This window comes from Ceratotherium simum, chromosome 21 (genome assembly GCF_057802395.1).
Source record: "Ceratotherium simum simum isolate JZ-2026a chromosome 21, ASM5780239v1, whole genome shotgun sequence".
Taxonomy (NCBI): Eukaryota; Metazoa; Chordata; class Mammalia; order Perissodactyla; family Rhinocerotidae; genus Ceratotherium; species Ceratotherium simum.
This window is the reverse complement of record NC_141920.1, coordinates 32,547,163-32,568,289: the sequence shown is the minus strand read 5'-3', so window position 1 is coordinate 32,568,289 and position 21,127 is coordinate 32,547,163. Positions and strand designations below refer to the sequence as shown.

Here is a 21,127-nt window from a genome sequence, read left to right as displayed (position 1 = left end):
CTGTTTTTGGAATAAGCCCGAGCGTTAGAAAAAAAATCCTACATCCTCTGCCTGGGGAATCCGGGGTGCCCAAAGTGGGCTCCTTGGGGCAGCGTGACTGTTCCCTTGGAGTGGCTGTCACAGCACGGGGCGAGCCGAGGGGCTTGGGCCAAGACTCCATCCCTCTTGGAAAGGGCAGCGGCGAATGGGGTGAGGGGATCCAGCTCATCCTCCCCACCCCCGCACTCCTACCCCCTCCCCGCCCCCCCAGCCCGGAAGAGGCGCTGGCAGCCGGAGCCCCGACTCGCAGGCAGGGAAGGAGGGGACGCGCAGCCAAAGCATTGTCTGGGAGGGAGGGGAGAAGCTCCGCCCCGCAAGGGGGAGGGGAGAAGGGGAGGGAGGGCGGGAGAGGAGGGGAGGAAGAAAGGCGAGTGGAAGCGGGGTGGGGAGAGATGGAGAGCTAGAGAAAGAGGGGGAGGGAGGACGGTCAGATCGCATAGGGCAGATAAAGGCAGGGGGGGCGGGCGAGAGGGCGAGGAGGGGCGGAGAGGGAGCGAGGAGGGCGGGGCGCCCGACCCCCAATCGCGCGGCCGCCGCCTCCCAGCTGGGCTGGATTTGAGCCCGGCCCGCCGATCGCTGACCCAGGCGCCGGCTGGAGCAGCCCCCGGCCGCGGCACCCCCACTTTGCAACTCCACGGTCCGCGCGGCGCGAGCGAGATGCAGCCGGCTCTGGACGCAGGCAAGGCGCTGGGCGCGGGGTGCTGGGCGCGGGGTACCGGGCGCGCGATGCGGGGCGCAAGGTGCCGGGTACCGGGCGGTCCTCTGTCGCCTGCCTCGCTCCTGCCTCGCCGAAAGTTTTCTCGCAGTGTCTCTTCTCCCGTCCAGGTCAGCCCCTCGGTCCTCGCCTGCCCCTGGTCTCCTGCCTTCTCCCCCAGCCTCACGGGGTTCCCGGGCGTGCGGACTCCCCAGGGGCCGCGTGGGTGCGGAACCCCAGCCCGCCCGCCTTCCGCCGGAGAAAGTTGTGGCTCCAAGCTCGTTCTCCCCCTCCGCCCCCAAGGGCGGCGGCAGGAAGGCGCCCCCACCCCATACCCGGGGTCCCTGGGACTTCTTGGCGGTGCGGCCGGGCAGCAGGTGCAGGGATGGCAAATCCCGAGGGCCCTGGGGAGTGGCCAACCCCAATCCGGTTTACTTCTTACCCGCCTAAAGGACGCCTCCCTGGAGGGGAGGGGCTCCAGCTCCCTCTGCCTTCAGAAGGGCGCGGGGTGTGTGGGGGCCCTCGGTCCTCGGGGCACTTCCCCTTTGCAGTCTCCCGGCCCGCCTCCGGAGCTGCTGCCTGAGGTCGTTGGGGACCTCGGCTTTGCATCCTCTCTCGCCGGAGAGAGGCAGGTGCCTTGGGCGGACCCCGGCCACTTCTGCATTTCCAGTGGCTGCTTTGCACTCAGCTCCTAAGCTAGGAGAGCCCTGGGGACAGCAGAGAGGCACGATGGCCTGACAGGGAGAGGAGGGTTCCATGTTACCCTGGGGCGCTCTGTGGGTCTGGTGTCACAGCACCTCGGTGCCTCAGTGACAAGAGCCGAGTGTGAGGCTTCTCAACGCTGCGATGCGCTTTATTCCCAGGTGTCGGGAATCCAGGTCCCTAAATCATGTTCTTCCAGAGGACAGAGGCCGTGTCTAGAGCTGGCGAGGTTTATAGTAAGTACCTTACATGAAATGAATGAATGTTTGAACCAATGAGCTGACAAATAACAATTTATCCTGGAGCGGAACTCGGTTCCTGCCACAGTTGATCTTGGTACAATGGGAGGAAAGAATTAGAAACAATGATTCTTTTAAACAGCTGCAAGACAGAGCCAGCGGCCTTCTTTCCAAAGCATCTGGATGAGGAATCTGGGGTTGGATTTATTTTACTTATCAATTCGTATTTACTTGGAACTTTTTCTGCAGGTGGTCTGAAAAATTAAAGAAGCTTCTCATGGCTAAGGTATCTTGGGTTGTTTGAGGAGAGTTCCTTTTTTTTAAAACTTGTGTCCTAATGCAGTGTCCCAGGGACTAAGTGTGGAGTTGGCTTGGGAGGTGCCCATTTGGGATCAGAAACCCTGGATGTGGGCACCAGCTGTGTTTTCTCCTCTAGACAGGCCAGCCTGATGCCTGGAAGCTTTGGCTGTCTAGTGGGCCTCAGTGGATAGAAGAGGACCCCAAAAGATGGCTGAACTCAGAAAGGTGGGGTAGTTTTGGAAACAGAGTAGTTCTTATTCTGGGAGAAGAAGATGGAGGCATAACATGCAGCCTGCCCAGACACCTGGGAATCTGGGCTGGTACGGGTTGGGATTCCCTGTGCTGGGGGGCTGGGAGGTGAGTCTTGCTCCTCCCTCAGAGAATGAGAGAGCAGAGGTGGAGTATTGGGGAGACAGGATATTCTTTGGGGTGCAGCCTAGACATGTCCCATGCTCCTCTGTCCTCATTTTGGTGCTGGTGAAATCTGGTTAGAATGATGAGGGACAACTTTGGGGAACCTGGCTGATAGGAGGCCAGGGAATCTGAGGTCCCCAGTTATGCCCTCCTCAAGGGGAAGGTGGGGGCTGTGCCCTCTACACCTGGCTGAGTAGGCCAGAGTGTGTGCAGGACCTGTGCCTGCTGTACCTGCAGCCAGCAGCATCCCCACCTTCCTGAGGGTGCTCCCCTTCTGCCCCTGGGGCTCCAGAGTCCACCTCTCTGCATCTCTGCAAGGCTTCTGTTTGGGGGTTCAAGCCCTCTCTCCAGTTTGTGTTCTCTTAAGAATCGGTCCAGTGTAGTGGACCATCCTACATGTTGTTTTCAATCCCTCAGTTCACGTCCTTACTCTCGGATGCGCTGGCCTACCTAGGACCTCTCAGTCACCCGCTGGTTTTGCTTTGATTTCTTGGTCTATTTCCTGGTGCCCTGGAGCCAAACTTTATGTCTGCCTTGTGTGCGTGAGCTGCTTAGGAATGGCCGAGAGGGTTGGCTGGAGAAGTGCCCAGGACCACACGTCCTGGCACCTCTGCTGGAGTGCCAAGGCTGGACTGCAGGGCTCACCAGAAAAGGGTCCTGTCACCAAAGCATAAAAGAACCTTGGCCTGATAATTGCATTCAGTTCTCTAGGATACTTTGGCAGGGAGTGTCCTCACTGACTGGGAGGTGGGAGTGCAGAGGCGGCCCAGATTGCCAGAGAATCCTGCGGAAAGGCTGGGAGAGGGACTGGGTGATCCAAGAGCAGTCCTGGGACTTGCCCGCGTCTGCTTGTCCTCTCCCCCAGAATGAGCAACTGGGCAGATCTCAGCAGTGTGCTTGGAATGGAACAAAACGTCCGGTCCCAGTTGTCAAGCCATGGTTGCTGAGAGCTGCTACAGCTGGTTTATAAAACTAGAGTACCCCTCCCACCACTCTTCACAATATGGTCCAGTTGTTTACCCCAATAACACACTGTCCTATTTAAACACCTCCCTGCCTCTCCAGAAGAATTTTAAATAAGTCCTTAAGGCGAGGTGAGTTCCCCCAGGCCCGTGATTGCTGGTTTCATGTATTTGGCCTGATTGTGGGTTCCCCTGGAGGATATGGCTGTGGGAAGGTGGAGGGAAGGGGATGGGGCAGGAGGCACAGGGCATGCAGGGCACAGCCTCCAGACTTGGCTGACTGGGCAGCCGGGTGGTCATTTTTGACCATCCTTGGATGGCAGACTCTGGAGCCTGTAATCACAGGTTGATGTGGCTGCTTGGGATGACAGCTTGAGGCTGCAGAAGGCCTGCCCAAGGCAGCTGTGGCCGACCAGAGAGGGAAGCCGCTCATAGAAGAAGGGCTTAAGGCAGGGCACTTGGCTAATTCCCGTGGGATGAGCAGAGTGACTTAGAAGGGCTTTTTCTATTCCTTCTGTTGAAACAAATTGGCAAAAGGATACCTTGTGCTTTCCTTGGACATGTCAACCCAAAGTGATTTGGCAAAGTAGGTTTACTTCACCAGCATGGCACTTTACCCATAGTTGGCACTCAGTAGGTGTTTGATTAACTGCTCATTTCTATAAGAGTAATGAAGAGAGTATTGGAGTTTGAATGGAAGTCTACCATTTTCTAGCTGTGTGATATCCGGCAATGAAATAGATGCTCTGAGCATCCTTCCCATGTTTCCTTGGCCTCAACCAATGGCTGATGGAAGAAGGTGTGTAAATACTGCAGCTCCCTCACTTCTCTGTTGGGGTAACTTTGGGGCATGTTCTATGCTGTCTCTCAGGGCCGCCTAGCAGGACCGAATCCCAATTGCTCACAGTGGTAACTTGCTCCCTTCATTGGCTGCCTTCCTTTCCCTGTTTCACTTTCCTGTTCTCCTTCTATGTGCACTTGAACTCTTGTCTTAGGGTCAACTTCTGGAAACTAACCTAAGACAGGCTTTAGTCTATAGTTACAAAGTCACTTAAAGTCTTCTGGGACTCAGTTTTCCCAACTGGAAGATGGAAATAATAACTGTCTCACAGTGATACTGTGATTTGTGCTCAGATGGGGGCCTGGCACACAGGAAGCATTCAGGCAAACATTTGCTGGCTCGTTGATTAATATGGAAGGGGCTATGGTAGGTTTGGGAGTGAGTATTATGATGGACCGTGGAGAAGTATAATGCTTTGGAGAGAGAGGAGGTCCTTGGGTTAGGTGAAGAAACTAAGCTCACCTGCTCATGGTTTTCACATTTAGATTGTGACCAGTGATGTGCCGATAAATATTTGACAACTGGCTCTTCAGGGGGGAAAACAAAGCGCTGCTTTGTGGTATTTGCTGATTTCTGTAGTGTAAATATTCCCACCGTGGCTGACTGCAAGCTACTAACATGGCGTCACTGAACACTGAGCTGGGAAGAGATGCGCACCCTCAGCCCTTGAGAGCCAGTAGGAGCAGCTCCAGCACACACACTCTGGCCATGACTGAGCTGGGATATGACCTCAGCGATCCTCATTTCCAATTTTGTACACGGCGTGAAGAGGATAAGAATTGTACTAGGTGTCCAAAATTTGGGGTATATTCAAACTCTGCCCTTGAACAATTGGCTGAATCACTGTGTGCAGACACTTCGGGGGTTCGTTTAAAGATTATTGAAATGTTTACGCATGAGTCCTTTTGCACCTCAGTTTCCCCATCTCCAAGGCAAGGGATTAGATGATTCCCCAGGTCCCTTCTAGCCATTGGTCTCTTTGGGAAGAGTCCCTTGCATTCTCCTGTCCACACAAGAACAAAACCTTTACCACAAGAAAACCTTTCACGTGTCCACACTTACGTTGCCTGCCATGGGGCACCCAGCACTGGGCCATCCTAGAGTGTTGCTGTGGCCTTTCCTGCTGGCACAAGGGAATTCGGTAGACATTGACCCAGTAAAATTCTGCCCTCTTTGTGTACCAGTTACACTTCATGACACAGACATGTGGGGGGAGGATGGGGCGGGAGGAGCTGGTTGCTTGTGGGAAGGACATTCTCTGTTTTCCTGAACCACTATGCAATGTCGTAGACACCCAAGTGGAATCCAAGCAAAGTCCGTGTGGAGAAAGGGACTTTTCTATGACAGAATTCAACATCCCTGGTGGGGTTTTACTCCTGATGCTCTGTTGACAGTCCTCCCGAGGGAGTCTGACTCAGCAGTTCCGCCTGTAGGAATTCTTATCCTAAGGATACAGTTGGACAAGTGCAGGAAAATTTGTGCACGAGGATGTACCTTACAGCATTATTTATAATGATAACACCACCAAAAATGGAGACTAAATACCCAACAATAGCAAACTTGTTAATTATGGTATATTATACATTGGAATACCATGTGGCTACAAAAAAATATGGGATATAGATGTGTATCTATTAACATAGAAAAATATGATATCTTTCTAAAAGGTAGGTTACCAAACAGTGTGCTATTTTTGTAAAGTATATCCTATCATTCATTTATATTTGCCTCTGGAAGGAAGGATGGCACAATGTTAAGAGTGATTATCTAAATGGTGGTATTTTGGGAGATTTTGATCTCAATCTTTTTTTTTCATATTAAATATTTTTTATTTTTAATTATGGTAAAATATACATAACATGAAATTTACCCTTTTAATCATTTTTAAGTGTGCAATCCAGTGGCTGTCTTAGTCTGTTTGGGCTGCTATAACAAAATACCACAGACTGAGTGACTTATAAACAACAGAGATTAATTTCTCATAGTTCTAGAGGCTGGAAGTCAGACATGAGGGTGTCAGCATGGTCAGGTGAGGGTCCTCTTCCAGGTCACAGACTTCTCATTGTATCCTCACATGGTGGAAGGGGTTAGGGAGCTCCTTGGGGTCTCTATTCTAAGGGGACTAATCCCATTCATGAGAGCTCTACCCTCATGACCTAGTCACCTCCCAAAGGCTCCTCCAAATACCATCACATTGGGGGTTAGGATTTCAGCATAGGAATTTGGAGGGACACAAACATTCAGACCATAGCTGTGGTGTTAAGTACATTCACAGTGTTGTATGACCATCACCACTATCCATTTCCAGAACTTTTCCATCAGCCCAAAAAGAAACTCTGTACCCATTAAACACTAACTCCCCATTCCCTCCCCACCAGCCTCTGGTAATCTCTTCTCTGCTTAACTGTCTATGAATCTGCCTATTCTAGGTACCTCATAGAAGGGAAATTGCTCCATTATTGTCCTTTTGTGGATCATAATCTTTTTGCTTATCTATATTTTTAGAATAAAAAAATAGTCTGTTTTACTTCTGTAATAAAAAAGAAAGGAGAGAGAAAGCCCTAAAAGGAGTTGTGGTATTTGGTCTCTCGTGGTTTCATTTCAGGCTGGGCCACAAGGTCCTGGCCATCCTTCCTGCCCGTGCCACCATCACCTGGGGTGGGCTCAGGGTCTGACCCTCCATCTGTGCCTGGCAGGACAGAAGCAGGTGGCCAAGTGTTGAGGAGTACAGCCCTGCCTGCCTCAGAGCTGACCACAGTTGTGGCTTGCCGGTTGCTGGCAGCTGGGTCTCAGGCCCCAGACCCTCTGCTGAGAATTGTCTCATCTCAGGGTTTTCTGTGTGTGGTGGTGGAATTGAGAGGAGGTGCCCTTGGGGTTTACCATGCCTTGAACCTAACAGCTGCCCTGCAGCGAGTGAGGTCCACACCAGGTGGAAGTGGGTTGGTGAGACCACCTTCCCTGAAGATTGAGAACAAGAGCCGCAACTTTCTATTTTGAGCACCGTTTGTGTGTTCTAGACCCTGCGGCTCGACTCAACCTGTTAACTACTCACCATGGTGGTTGTGGGTATGGCTGCTGAATGCTTTGTCCATGGGCAGGGTCAGCCTGACTGGGGTGCAGGGAGGACTTCAGCTGGTGGGGTCCATGAGGCCACAAGTACTCTGGGCAGATGGGTAGTAGCCTCAGATAATCAGTGCTCTCTTCCTAAAGCTCCATATAGGATCTTACAGTTGATCACACAGACATTTGGGGCAAGGATTGTTCTCTGGTGTATGTGATGGGATAATTGGGGACATAGTACAGTGGGGTGGGGGCAGGGGAGACCACGTATGCGCTTCAGCTTTAGGTCAAGTCTGAGGTGAGAGGAGTTCGGGAAGCTTCGGGACCCAGAATCGGGAAATCAGGTCGCATGGCTCTGTTCAGGGGTCATGGGAGTGTGTCAAGTGGCTTTCCTCTGGGACACCTAGTTCTGTGGAAAAGGCTTTAAGTTCCTTGTTAAGTGAGCTCCCAGAAGGGCCTACCCAGCAAGTTGGTGAGAGGACGTAGGTGTGGGAGGGACAAACGTGCCCAGTGGGCTCTCCAAAAGTTTCTTAACCTAGCTCGGCCTGTTAGCTGTCTGCCCAGTGGGAGGCTGCTCTTTTGCTCCCAGACAGTTGGGGAAGTGTCAAGATTTTATAGACAGCCTTTGAAGGCCATTTTGAGAAGTTCTGTTTTTGTGGTGCTGATTTTTCTTTAGAGTTAGTCAGCTGGTTGCAGAGCAGGCAGAAGAGGGCATGAATGTGGTTTTGTGGAAACCTTCCCCTCAGCCTCCTGGAAATGTTCTGGAAACCCCCGGACGAGCTGTCTCTCATGGCACTAGGAAGGGTCTGAGATCTGCTGTATGTAAGGTGTTAACAAGGTTAAAGGAGGGTGGATGTAAGATGCTCCACAATGGCTGCCCCAGGGGAGCCCTCAGCACACTCCAGACCCTTCCTTCCTTCTCCCCTCCTTACTGCTTCTCAAGTGCAAGGAACCTGCCCGTCTCTGTGGGTGGAGGAGGCCAGCGATCCTGGCTTTTGGGTTTCCAATCCTGGCCCTGGGTAGCAAGGAGAGGAAACCCCAAGATCTCTGAACACAAAGCTCAGGTTCTTGGCCTGTAGCACCAAAAAAGGAAGAACTGCTGGGGTTCCCTTAGGAAGGGGAAGTGAGGTCAGAGATGAGTCTCAGAGAAGCCACTCAGTAAACAGGAAGTGTGGCTAGAAAGAAACCTGTGCTTGGAGGAAATGGTGAACTGGAGGTGGCCCCTCCTCACCTGCCCGGAGAAGTCAGCACGTCCCTGCAGAGCCGAGATACTAACCAACAGCTGGGCGAGTGGGGGCTCAGAGTGCGCCCAGTGATACAGGCCTTGGGCCCTCCCCGTGGGACTGGGCTCCACTCACACCCCGTAATTATTGGGCTGGAGGAAAGCTTAATTTGCCCTCCCCCAGCTAGGACGTGAAACTACCCTATAAAATAGCCCTCAGTTTTGAGAAATGCAGGTCAAGGAATGCTTAGTCTAATTGCCTTATTAGTGCCAGCGTTGCTTCCACCAACTTCCCACTCTTTCCTCCGGCCAACTCAGTCACACAGAATTGCACACTTGGTTGAATTTTAGCCCATGAAGGGGTACATGGCAGAAGGTGGCTGAAGGTGACAGAGGTGCTGGCTAGGGCTGGCCCCGTGGCTTAGCGGTTAAGTGCGTGCACTCCACTGCTGGCAGCCTGGGTTCGGATCCTGGGCGTGCACCGACGCACCGCTTCTCCGGCCATGCTGAGGCCGCGTCCCACATACAGCAACTAGAAGGATGTGCAACTATGACATACAACTATCTACTGGGGCTCTGGGGAAAAAAATAAAAGGAGGAGGATAGGCAACAGATGTTAGCTCAGGGCCGGTCTTCCTCAGCAAAAAGAGGAGGATTAGCATGGATGTTAGCTCAGGGCTGATCTTCCTCACACACACACACACACACACAAAAGAGGTGCTGGCTGAAGGTGACAGAGATGCTGCTTTAGGGAGGCAGAGGTGACCAGACCCTTCCCTGGGGTCTGTAGATGTAGATTGGAGCGTTAGCTTTCCAGGTCTTTGGTTTTTCTAAACCAGAGTCTAAATTCCACACACACTCACACACACACTCTCTCCCCACACATTCTCCCTCACACTCCCATAGCTACACATTCATGCACATGCTTACTCTCCCTCACACACCCATTTACTATACATTTACTCACATTCTCACAACCCATACCTACACTTTTACACACACACTCCCTTACATACCTGTACTACGTATTTACACACACACATTCACACACACACACCCCTGCACATTCACACATACACACAGCTTTTTCTCTCTGGAGTGTTTACTTCCTTTATGCCTTTTTTTTTGTCCCACACCAACACTCTAGTTCTCTGCTATGAGGTTAAGGGCCCTTGGGTTTCCTTCTAAACATCTATCCAGAAGGTCAAAAACTGTGGATGCTGGTGGGACTTCCCTATAAACGAGCAGTTGCTCATCCGGGCCTGTGTGGTGATTGTTTGGGTGGGTCCAGTGGTGACTTTCCAGGTCACTCACCTGGCCACCTGCCCGCTGGTATGGAAGTGGGAGGCAGGACCTTCTGGCAGGAATCCCAGGACCATTTCCTCAGATCTTCCTCAACCATGTTGGGGATTCAGGCCCACGTGCTAAAGGCCTGAGCAGGAGGGGCCAGGGCCCTGGTTGGCGGTGGAAAGAGCAGGGGCTTTGCAGACCAAGCTGCCTGAGGAGGTCCCCGCTTGGCCACTTGCTGAATCTCAGTTCCTCATCTGGTGGGCGGGCCAGACAGGGGCTGCCTCCTGGGATGGAGCGAGGTTTCCTGTCAGCAGGGGCCTTGGACCTGTCAGTCAGGCCCCCAAGTTTTTTCCAGAATGGGAGAGCAGGTGGTTGGTTGGGCCCGTGAGCATGACGGATACCTTGTTCTTTAGACAGAGGGTGAGATGTGACTGAGGGTCTGTGGCTCTGTGACGTTGCAAGTGGCCAGGTCCCTGGACAGGGTCTCCATCCTTGGCCGCCACAGGGGCTGCTTTTCCTATAGCTTGTCTGTCCTGCCAGTCACCCGCTGGCCCCCCTTCCCTGGGACTCTCGACCTGCTGTGGCTGGCGCCTGAAGCCAGCCTGCGCCTGCTTGTCCCGCTCGGAGTCCCTCACACCCGGCACTTGGCCAGGACACCTATAAGGAGCACTGGGCTTCATGTCAGCTCTGTGACCTGGGACAAGTTGCCTAACCTCTGGGCCCTTCTGTTTCCTCATCTGTAAAATGGTGAGAATAAAGCCTTCCCCGTGCATTCTTGTAAGGAGTAAGATGAAGCTTCTAGAGCCTTGTTACCTGCAGCACCAGCATCACTGAGGGGCTTGTGAGGAATGCACATTCTCAGGCCCCACCCAGTAGTATTGAGTCAGAAACTGGCGGGTGGGGGAAAGAAATCTGCAATTATGAGCCCCCCAGGGGATTCTGACACACACTCAAGTGTGAGAACCACTCCTGCAGAAGATGGCCCAGTCCGTTGATTTTTAGCTGAAAACTCATCCCTTTCACCTCAAGAGAAGCTGTAGTAAACAGGGGTTCTCTTTGTAGCCCGACAGTCCTGGATTTGAACCCCAGCTCCACCCCTTCCTGGCTGTGTGTCTTGGGACAAGTTACTTCGCTTCTTTCTGCCTCAATTGTTTCATCTGCAAAATGAGGATATTAAGGTTTCTTTCTTCTTTGGGTCGTTGTGGGGATTAAATGAGTTGTGGCAGGTAATAGCCCATCTTAAGCTCGCATTTATGGTAGCTGTCTGTTATTCACATTTGTTGTTTTATTGTTAGCACAATAATAATATCGTGATTGTTCTGTTTCCTATTTGTGGGGAAAACAGGTTTGAGGTGCCTCCTGTGACTAGTCGGCTGAGAGTTCTCTTGAGCTGAGCCCTTCCTACCCGCCTCCAGGTGAGTGCCGTCCCTCCTTAGGCCTGGCAAGCCATCCTCTTCCCAAAGACCTTCCCCTCCCTCTTCCCTGATGCTTAGCATTATTTTGGGGCGGGGAGGGACAAAGCCTTTATCCACAGTCAGACATAAAGCTGAGGAAGTGCAGTACATACACCGAGGACACTTGACCTTGTGTCTCCCTTTGCTGGTGTTTGGTGTGAGACCCTTTCCTGAGCAGAGTGATTGGAGGAGCTGTGTGGGTGGGTCCTGGAGCCTGGACACCTAGGGAGGGAAAAGGGATGGAGGGGGTCCGTTCAAGGAAGGGAGGATCAGTGGGGTGAACACGTTCCAGAGAGGACACAGGCCTGGCCAGTGAGTGGGCCTTTTCTTGAGTAAAGCGTGCCGGTGGAAGGCAAAGCGTGCCCCGTTTCCTTCCGAGTCAGCCTGAATCTTGCCCATGTCTGGGATAGGCTCAGGTTCAAGAACCTCTTATAATCTCTAGATCTTGGCAGGGCCCCAGGCCACAGCTCAAGTCTCCTTCCTCGGGTGGCGCAATAGGGCTGGGGTTTCCTGTTTGCCATCTACACTTCTTCCTGCCCCCATACCAGGGGGCTGCAGTGAAGAAGGGTCAGCACTGTCTCCTCTATCGCTGCTTGGTTAAAAAGCAGAGTCCCTCAGGAGACCTGCTGGGCAGTCTTTGACACTATGGTATGAAGTACTGTGTTGGATAACTTTCTTTTCCAACCTAGGAGCTCCAGATTGTCTCCAGAGAGCAGGGCAGAGTTCAGAGAAGAGGTGGGGACAGGCCCCAAAAGGGGAAGCTGTGGGCCTCCAAGAAGCGTTTCCTTTGCATCTGGGGCCCGGGGCTGGCTTCCTGGCTTCTGTGGTGTGGTGCCTGGGTTTGCATGACGGGCATCAGCTCTCTGTTGCTCTCCACTGTTCCCTTTCCCCTTTGAAATATTAGTAATGGGGAGGGATATGCTAAAGTCTCAACTCAATTTGCTTTTAGAAAATTCTATTCCTTCCATTCTTGAAAGGCTGCTTTGAGATGCAGTTGGTGGTGTCCTCAGTCTACACAGCTCTGTTCCTACCAGAATTCATGGTGGTTCTCAGCCCTGGTTGTACATTGGCATGACCTGGAGAGGCTTTAAAAATGTTCATGCCTGGACCCCTCCCAGAGGGTCTGATGTAATTGGTCTGAGTTGCAGCCTAGACATCAGGAATTTTAAATCAACTCCTCTCCCCCGGATCCATCCCCACTCTGGGAGAGTCTGTTGAGCACCCAGAATTAGAACCTCTGAGATGTCGTGTCTCAAGACCAGCTGTTCCTCCTTCCCCCTTTGGTTTCAGCTGAGGCCTTGGCAAGTGCACGGCCCTCTCACTGGTCCTGGGGTGGCTCTGTGGGGTTTGCCCCCCTGGGAATTCTCGGGGAAAGCCCTCCCCTCCCAGCTGGTCTCTCTCTCCTAGCTATACTTTCTTAGAGACTGGGACTGGCTGGGTGCTGTGAATTGGCTGTTGCCCCCCACCCCCCTATCCTACCCCGGGGGCTGAAGGGGGAGAGGAGTGAGGCCTGGCTCCTGCCATACAACCAGGAAGACGGTTTAAGAAACAAAAAACCACCAAAGGGGAGGTTCTTCATCTCACTCTGGACTTTCCTGCGAGGGGTTGCCCGTCTCTCTGTTCTGTGTTTGCCCCCTCCCTCTGGGGACTTCCCAGTTGATGAATAAGATGAGAGACACTTAGTCTCTAGGCTGGATCTGTGTAGGGATTAGCCAGCGTCCCGGGGAAGCCCCAGGACCAGATTAACCTTGGTGTGTTCCCTGGGCTCCCTGACAGAAAGCAGGGGAGGGCACCAGAGCTTGGAGGGACCAAGAGCTAAGAACAGAGGAGATTCTGTTCTCTTTGGAGAGAGCTTTGGATGCCATTTCCCACCTCCTCCAGCTTCTTGAGGTTTTGATGCTTGCACTCCTCACAGGAAGCTGAGCTGGCAAATTTCAAGGGCTTGGACGGACCCTCATTTATTCTTGGGGGGGGCCCTCGCGTGGGATGCTGGAAACACCTGTGAGTGGGGGTCTGTGAAAAGGAAGAGGAAAGGATCTTTTGTGAAACAGCTACAGGGTTTTGACTGGTCCAGAGCTTGGGCACGTCTGTCCCCATTTCTGCAGCTTAAGCCTCACACCACACCTGGTGGTCCTGTGTGGGCAGCTGTTTCCTCCCAGCTTGTGGGGGGAGGGTGAAAGTGACAGACCCAGGAGCTGCTTCAAGCCCATCCAGGGTGCAGGTGTAGTGGATGCTGTAGGTACCCACCCAGATCCCCTTTATCTATCACGTGTTATGGGTGTTGATGGGTCTTAGCTGCTCCCTCGTCCTGAGAATTGCTCTTGCATGGAAACGCCTGGGAGCTCACCCCCTTCTCCCAGGGGTGGCCTTCAGCCAATGACTGACTGGCACAGGGGTACAAAGGCCTGGCCTGCCTGTCCCGTGTGAATAACTGCACGGGACAACTCCGTGGAGTTATTCACACCCTGGAGCTCCCGTGGGATCAGGCTGTGGCTGGACTCCAGCTGAACCCACGTCACTGCTTAGCTCCTTCCCCTGCCAGGTCCTGCTTCCCTCCCTTATGGGTTTCTCTTGAAAACACTTCCTCAGTAAATCACTTGCATGAGAATCCTTGTGTGGGGCTCTACTTCTAGGAATCCCCGGACCTAAGACAGCAGATTAGCTTTCCTTGGGCTGGCTGTGGAACCCAGTTCCTCTCTTGAAGAAATAAGGATAATGGGAATATTTGCAGGAGAGCGGCACAGGCTGGGAGCTGGGGCTCCAGAGAGAGGAGGCTGCAGGTCCAGGAGGGGAAAGAAACACCAGGCAGATGGTTTCTGTGTGGTGGCAAGTGCTGTGGTGAAGCACAGGCTGAGGAGTGAGCCCCTGTCCCGCCACACGGCCCAGGGGCTGCGGGGACAGTTGTAGGGGGAGCTAGGTTTTGGATCAGGGAAGTGGCTGGGAAGTTGTCTTATTCAGTGGCTTAGGAACCTTCCCTTTGTCAAGACATTCTCTTGGATCTTAAGGAAGGTTGTACCCCCAAGATGTCTTTGGAGCAGACGGGAAGTATTGGATGAGTCTCCACATGGGACATGGTAGCTTCCACTGACAAGCTGGATGGCATCACCTAAGTGCTTAATAGAGCTGAGGAGAACCTGGAACATTCTGCAAGGGCATGAAGTTAGTGCCAGAAGAGAAGGCTGACTGGTTGGTGAACCCAGTGGGTCTCCAACATGACTAGGGCCTGGGAGGCTCATGTCCCAACTTGGCCAGGCCAACAGTATTCACATCTCTAGACATTTTAGCATCGTGCTTTCTAGTTGGCATTCAGTATACAACTTATTTTTTAAAGTTTTTCTAAAGAGAAGTTGTACCGATTCAAATTCTTGAGGGGTAAATGACCATGTTCCCAGAGGGAATTCAATAGGTTTAAATATGTTTTAGACTTTCAAAGAGAGCTCCATGTTAAAAATTGTGTCAAATCTGCCCTCTCATTCGTGTCCCCCTTCTTCCTCTCTCCTTTCTCTGTGTGGGAAGCTATGAGCTGTTTCACTTCTGTGCCTGAGATGCTGGCTGATGTGGGAAGCCCCTCTTTCCTCCCCACTTCTTCAAAGAGATGGTGATGATCACTTCTGTATTCTGAAGGCATTGTGGAAGCGATGCTTGTACATGATTCTTACACGGCATTTTGCGGGGAGGGCACCATAAATTCTTGATAATAACAGAGAAGGCAGAAGAGTTGCAACAAGCTAGCTGAGCGACTCTCTGTCTCTAAGGCTGCAGATATTGGCAAGTTCCCTCGGAGGAAGTGTCCGGTTGAATCCACATTCCAGCCTCATCAGCTGCCTTCCTCCGACCCTTCCTTGGGTGAGGAACAATGCTCTGTTTAAGGAATATTGGACTGAACTCTAAATTTCCGGCCCTTTGTTAACTCTGCTGCTGTGTTTGCCTTAAAGTGTATGTAAACTTAGCTGGCTTATTTTTTTTCCTAGCTGGCTGGAGGTAGCCAGTAATTTGTGGTGATGGTTGGAAAGTTTGTGAAGAGAGATGCAGAGATTGTCCTTGAGACAGACAAAGGAGAAGTTGGTTCCTAGAATCAGTTACATGTAATTTCAATTCAACAATGTGGTAGGCTATGTAGGTATTTTCCTAACACTCCTTCCCTAAGAAGTGTAAAAGTAAGAAAAAAGATGGGGAGAAGTCAGGCTGGAGACAAAGATTGGGCAACATGATCATTGAGGTCAGATTTGTAGCGATGGCCTTGGTAAGATCACCCAACAGGTAGAAAGTGACTGATCTTTGGAGAATTCCCACATTTGGCCATCAGACTACTTGATTTATATCAATCTGGTAGGTACAAAAATAGTAATGAGCGGGGGCTGGCCCTGTGGCTTAGCGTTTAAGTGTGCATGCTCTGCTACTGGCAGCCTGGGTTCGGATCCGGGCGCGCACCGATGCACTGCTTGTCTGGCCATGCTGAGGTGGCATGCCACATACAGCAACTAGCAGGATGTGCAACTACAACATACAACTATCTACTGGGGCTTTGGGGAGAAAAAGAGAAAAAAAGGAGGAGGACTGGCAATAGATGTTAGTTCAGGGCCGGTCCTCCTGAGCAAAAGAGAGGAGGATTGGCATGGATGTTAGCTCAGGGCTGATCTTCCTCACAAAAAAAAAAAAAATAGTGATGAGGGAGGTTGAACATCTTTTCATAGGGTTATTAACTATTTGTATTTATTTTTCTGTGAATTATCTGTTCATATCCTTTGCCCAATTTTCAATTGAGTGTGGAATCTTTATCTTATTGATTTATTAAAGCCCTTTACATATTAAGGACATTAACCTTTTGTCATATGTATTGTAAATATTTTTCCCAAATTTGTCATTTGCCTTTTGACTTTGGATAGGGTAAATTTTTTTCTAAACAGAAGTTTAAAATTTTTACACGTTGGTATCAATGTTGTTTTTTTATTATGCCTTTTGGATTTTGGGTCTTGCATAGGAAAGTTTTTCCCGCTTCAAGTTTATATATATCCTACATTTCCTTAAATTTATTATTCATCTATGATTTCTTTTGGTGGAAGGAATAAGGTAGAGATTTAGCTTCCCCATCTTCTCTTTCCAAAGGTCAGCCAATTCTCCAGCAACATTTTTTATTTTTTATTAATCTATCTTTTCCCTGCTATTTAGAAATGCAGTCCAAATATATGTTCCCAAATATATTTGGGTCTATTTCTGTATGCTATATTGTTTCATTGAAGTGCCTATGTTTTCTCAAGGACCAGATAGTTTTATTTTTTTTATTTTTTAGAAATAGATCTGAATTTTTTTTTTAAAGATTTTATTTATTTATTTTTTCCCCCCAAAGCCCCAGCAGATAGTTGCATGTCATAGGTGCACATCCTTCCAGTTGCCGTACATGGGACGCGGCTTCAGCATGGCCGGAGAAGCGGTGCGTCAGTGCGTGCCCGGGATCTGAACCCGGGCTGCCAGCAGCAGAGGGCACACACTCAACCGCCAAGCCACGGGGGCCGGCCCGGACCAGATAGTTTTAATAACTATAGAGAAGACTTAAAGTCTCTAATTGGTATTCTCAGTAGATTTAAGAAGACATGGTACTACAATGGAATTGTCTTAAGAGCAGGTCAGATTGCTTTCAGTTGCAAAACAAAATTACCAAATTATAGGTTATGATAGAGGCAGTGAACAAAAGAGCAAATCCAATCAGTGAGTTAGAAGATTAGCTGGAGAATCCTGAGGAAAATAAGGAAATGGAGATTATGAGTAGAAATCATAAGCAGCTTGGAGGATAGCTGCAGGAGTGGATGGATGGATGGATGGATGGGTGGGTGGGTGGATGGATGGATGGGTGGGTGGGTGGGTGGATGGATGGATGAGTGGATGGATAGTGCTAGAGAGAGGGGATAGAGACATTGAAGAAGAAGAACCATGAATGGAAGGAAGAGAAGCAGTAATCAAAGAAAGAATAGAATAACATTTCCCGGGCTGGAGAAAGACTCGAATATTTAGGGTGAGAGAGTCTGTTGATGTCCAGGCACCATGAATCTGATTTCTACTCCAACCAGTCTGTGGAATTGGCTCTGGCTGAGGTTCCCCATAACTTCGTGTGGTAATTGGAGGCTGCTCTGGTTTCCCTTCCTTGGGCTTCCACCACCAGTTCCTGGCTCTGCTGACCACAGCATCCTTCCCAAGGCAGCTTGTTTTCTTGGCTTCCAGGGTACCATGTTTCTGGTTTTTCCTGTTCCTCTTCCAGGAACGCCTCTTCCTCTGCCCATCCTTGACCTACTGGGGACATGGGGGCACTGCCCTTGGCCCTGCACTCTCCTGGGCCACAGACCTGGCTGTGCTTCTTGTCATCTGCACTGGAGGCTTCCACGGGCCCACTTCAAACTTAGCCCGTGTTCTTTACGTCAGCACATGTGAGTGTCACGTCACCAGCTACATTGCTGTCCTCTCCAGCAGCCCACGCGTCATCCTGGATGCTGCCTTTAACCCCACTTTGAATCTGGCAGCCTGCCCTTTCCAAACCTTTTTATTGATATATCATGACTTTTTCTTCTGCCTCTTTACTCTCTAGATTCTGTTACTCCGTCCCCGTTCCCCGCTTCCCTGGGCCCCTTGCCTCTGTTCTCTTCCCCAGTCCTTTCTTCACGAAGTAGGGAGTGGGATGGAGTGATCTTTCCAAAATTCAAGTCAGATCACACCCTCCTTGTTTTCCTATTGCCCCTGTAAAAAATGATTACAGACTTGGTGGTTTAAAACAACACAAATTTACTCTTGGACATTCTGGAGGCCAGAAGTCTGAAATCGCTTTGTCTGGGCCAAAACCAAGGTGTCAGCAGGGCTCTGCTCCCTCCAGAGGCTCTAGGGGGAAATCCATGTGCTTGTCTTTTCCAATTTGTAAAGCTGCGTTCCTTGGCTCATGGCCCCTTTCTCCATCTTCAGAATCTCCCTCTGCCTCTCTCTTAGAAGGACACTTTTGATTACATTTATGGCCCACCCAGATAATCTGGATAATCTCCTCATTGAGATCCTTAATTACCTCACATCTGCAAAGTCCCTGTTACCATATAAGGTCACATTCACAGGTTCCAGGGATTAGGACCTGAATATCTTTGGGGCTATTATTCATTCTTCCACACCCCCCATGGCACCTCATTGTCCTCTGGATAAAGTCCAGACTCCTCGACATGGTCAAGGTCCTGCACACGGACCACTCCATCTTGCACAACTCTGGTGTGTATGTCCCTTCTGTCTGGACCACTCTGTCCCTCACCTTTGCCAGCTCCATTGCATTACTGAGGTCTCAGTTTAGAGGTCACTTTCTCCAGGAGACCTGGGACCCTGGGACCCCACCCAAGTCCAGATTAGGTACCCTTCCCACGTGTTTCCATAGCAGCTGCCTGCCTTGATAGTGGTGTCTCAGACTGGACCACGCACCCCTGAGGGCAGGGCTGTGTCTGTTTCCTTTGCTGTTGAATTGCCATCAGTGAGTGCACAACTTGGCACATTTCAGGCATACAATAAATGTTTATTAAGTGTGTAAATTTACATATGCATAGAAGGGGTACTTTTTAAAAAAATGAGTACTCACTAGTTATGGGTAATTGTCACTTAGAAAAAAAGAAAACCTTTCTCACTAGTTTGATTTTCTTTTTTTTTTTTTATAACATACATCACTTATAAATGCCATCTACAATGTTTAAGTGATTTCAACCCACTCTGTTTCTTCTTCTTTGCTGGGAAAGATTCGTCCTGAGCTAACATCGTCCTGAGCTAATGTCCTGAGGAACAATCTTCCTCTCTTTTTTTTTTGCCTCCCCAAAACCCCAGTACCTGGTTGTATATTCTAGTTATAAGTCTTTTTCGTTCTTCTCTGTGAGCCACTGTATGGCTACTGACAGATGAGTGGTGTGGTTCCGTGCCTGGGAAGCGAACCCGGGTTGCCGAAGCAGAGCACGCCAAACTTTAACCACTAGGCCATCAGGGATAGCTCTGATTTTCTTTCCTTTTTCCTTTTTTTGTAGTACATATGTACTCTGATTTTTATTATTTCTTTTCTTTTTTGGAAAAATTAAAAATTAGAAAGAACAACTGTGTTTTAGGGTACCACTTTTGGGTACACAGGTGGGGTGTGAATTTTCTGAATGGAACTCAGCCCTCCACTCCCCTCTCCCCACTTACACCCCTTCCTTAGGGGCTTTGTATTAGTTTCCTGTGGTTGGCCTAGCAAATTGCCAAAATCTAGTGGCTTAAAACAATGCAAGTGTATTACTTTACGGTTCTGTAGGTCAGAGGTCTGACATGCGTCTCACTAGGCTAAAATCAGGATGTCAGCAGGGTCTTGTTCTTCTCTGGATGCTCTAAGGGAGAATCCATTTCCTTGTCCTTTCTAGCCTCCAGAAGCTGCCAGCATTCCTTGGGCTGTGCCCCCTGCCTCCAGCTTCAAAGCCAATAGCAGCGGGTCGAATCCTTCTCACATCGCATTGCTTGTAACACTGACTTTTCTGCCTCCCTCTTCCATTTTTTAACAACTGTGGTAAAATATACATAAAATTTATCATCTTAACCATTTTTAAGTGTATAGGTCAGCGGCATTAAGTACACAGTGTTGTGCAGACGTCACCACCATCCATCCATAGAACTCTTTTCATCTTGCAAAACTGAAACTCTGTACCCATTAAATAATAACTCCCCATTTCCCCCATCCCTAGCCCCTGACAACCACCGTTCCACTTTCTGTCTCTATGAATTTTTTTTTTTATAATTTTATTTTTTTTTCCCCCAAAGCCCCAGTAGACAGTTGTATGTCATAGCTGCATATCCTTCTAGTTGCTATATGTGGGACGTGGCCTCAGCATGGCTGGAGAAGCAGCGCGTGCGCGCCCGGGATCCAAACCCAGACCGCTAGCAGCGGAGTGTGCGCACTTAACCGCTAAGCCACGGGGCCGGCCCATCTGTCTCTATGAATTTGACTACTCTAAGTACCTCATATAAGTGGAATCATACAGTATTTGTCCTTTTATGACTGGCTTATTTCACTTAGCATAGTGTCCTCATGGTTCCTCCATGTTGTAGTATGTGTCAGAATTTCCTTCCTTTTTAAGGCTGCATAATATTCCATTGTATGTATATACCACACGTTGTTAATCCATTCATCCACTGATGGATACTTGAGTGGCTTATACTTTTTGGCTTATTGTGATTAATGCTGCTGTGAACTTGGGTGTACAAATATCTCTTCAAGATCGTGCTTTCAGTTCTTTTGGGTATATACCCAGAAGTGGAATTGCTGGATCATCTGGTAATTCTATTTTAATTTTTTGAGCAAACTCCATATTGTTTTCCACAGCGGCTGCACCATTTTACAGTCCCACCAGCAGTGCACAAGAGTTCCAATTTCTCCACGTCCTCACCAAACCTTGTTATTTTCTGTTCGTTTGATAGTAGCCATCCCAATGGGTGTGAGATGGTATCTCATTGTGGTTCTGATTTCCATTTCCCTCATGATTAGTGATGTTGAGCATCTTTTCACGTGCTTACTGGCTATTTGTATATCTTCTTCGGGGAAATGTTTATTCAAGTCCTATGCCCGTTTTTTAATTGGATTGTTTGTTTTTTGTTGTTGAGTTATGGGGAGTTCTTTATATATTCTGGATATTAACATCTTATCAGATATGTGATTTGCAAATATTTTCTTCTATTCAGTGGGTTGCCTTTTCACTCTATTGATTCACTTTTAAGGACTCTTGTGATTATATTGGGCCAACCAGATAATCCAGGATCATCTCTCCACCTTTCGGGGGCTGTTATTCTGCTTACCACAGGCCTCATCTCCCTGCTCTGGCCTCAGCTAGGGCCTGTTTCTCTGTGTCCTTCATCAGCAGCTGAAAGAGACATACATTATCCC

General features: G+C 49.9%; 1 protein-coding gene across 4 annotated transcripts in view; it reads left to right on the top strand.

The window, feature by feature from the left end:
• The first annotated feature begins 482 nt into the window (after positions 1 to 482).
• The window catches only part of RASSF2 (Ras association domain family member 2), a 53,074-nt gene continuing 32,429 nt past the window's right edge, over positions 483 to 21,127 (top strand). Inside the window, exons 1-3 of one of the 4 annotated variants that reach the window (XM_087445560.1) lie at positions 485 to 718; positions 1,597 to 1,671; positions 11,109 to 11,178. The gene's annotated coding sequence lies outside the window, so the exon portion shown is untranslated. The other 3 variants (XM_087445561.1, XM_087445562.1, XM_087445563.1) reach the window with 3 other exon arrangements.